Raw genomic sequence first — 1,295 nt, forward strand, 5'->3', positions numbered from 1 at the left:
CATCTGGTGTACTGCTATTGTGTAGACAGTGTAGCCCACATTCAAATTATATTTACAATAAATTCTGGTATTGGGAAAAAATACTAGTGATAAAAATATCGATACCTAATGTGCATGGTTCAGCGGGATAGGCATACATTGTCCACAACCAGATTCACAGTACTTTACACTTTCACTTTTTTAATTGATATTGTGTAATATATGTAGTAAGTAAAGACTCTTAGAAGGAAGAGTTTTCTTTGGTTCAGTTTTATTTTGCTTAATGACCCAACATCAATGCTTACAGAAATCAAAAGACAGTTCATTATTAGGTAATGCCTGTAAATAATAAAATCAACTAATCTGATGCTGTAATCACCGCCCTCTAGGGCAACGAGAACAAGATGACACGTTCATGGTTGCTAGAGCGAGGGAAGTACTGCGGATCCGATAGAATCCCAGGCTGGCACCGAGGTGAGAACTGGCAGAAAGTGGCGGGCACAGGAGACTGTGGACCTGGCAGCATCACGGCTTCATCGCAGACAGCTGGTGGGATCCGTGGCCATCGGCCGTGCAGGGCCGGTCTGGGAAGCGTTCCGTCTACCCGTTGCAACAAACTTGAGGGCAAGGGGGGGCAGGGTCTGGTCCAACGCAAAGTGAAGGCCGGGATCGAGGAGCAGCGTGAAAGCCAAACAGTGGGAATGAGACGGCAGGGCGCATGGAAGGAAGATCACATGATCTGAGTTGTGGAACCTTACCAGATCAAATTCCTCATCCAGGCGGTCGGTGACTTCCTGTCCAGCCCATCGAACCTCTTCTGTTGGGGCAAGGTCGAAACTCCAGCATGTCCTTTGTGTCAAGGTCGAGGGAATCTGGAGCACATCCTCAGCAGCTGCCTGAAAGCACTTGGAGGTCGTCGCTACCCCGGCGCCATGACCAGGTGCTGGGGGGGGGGGGGGGGGGGGGGGTCGTGGAGTCCATCAGCAGTGCTATCGACCATAATAAGCACGTGCAGCCATCAAGGTGTGAAATTCCCTTCATGTGAGCTGCAGAACATCTACCTTCCTGACCGACAGCCCAAACAGGCCTCCTGGGAACGGCAAAGGGCCGGCAGCTAAGGTGAGGGGGGTCTGTAGTTGAAATATATTCTACAATGACTGATAGTAGTCGTAGTTAACACCTAGAGCTTGCATGCATAGGAACCTTTTCATTACCTTTATTGTGCTTTGTTTTCCCATATTATCACTGATTAAAATAGTTTTGATGGTCAGATTGGTCCCTCTTCTGTTGTCATTTGTTTCGCTGCCTCTGGGAGC

At 48.6% G+C, this 1,295-nt stretch overlaps 1 long non-coding RNA gene across 1 annotated transcript; it reads right to left on the minus strand.

The window, feature by feature from the left end:
* Positions 1-263: 263 nt before the first annotated feature.
* Positions 264-1,295, minus strand: LOC137895376 (uncharacterized). Its single transcript, XR_011105542.1, has 3 exons — positions 1,194-1,295; positions 738-922; positions 264-620 (listed from the first exon to the last, which is right to left on the minus strand). It is a non-coding gene; the product is annotated as an uncharacterized lncRNA (long non-coding RNA).

The sequence above is a fragment of the Brachionichthys hirsutus genome, chromosome 6 (assembly GCF_040956055.1).
Source record: "Brachionichthys hirsutus isolate HB-005 chromosome 6, CSIRO-AGI_Bhir_v1, whole genome shotgun sequence".
Taxonomy (NCBI): domain Eukaryota; kingdom Metazoa; phylum Chordata; class Actinopteri; order Lophiiformes; family Brachionichthyidae; genus Brachionichthys; species Brachionichthys hirsutus.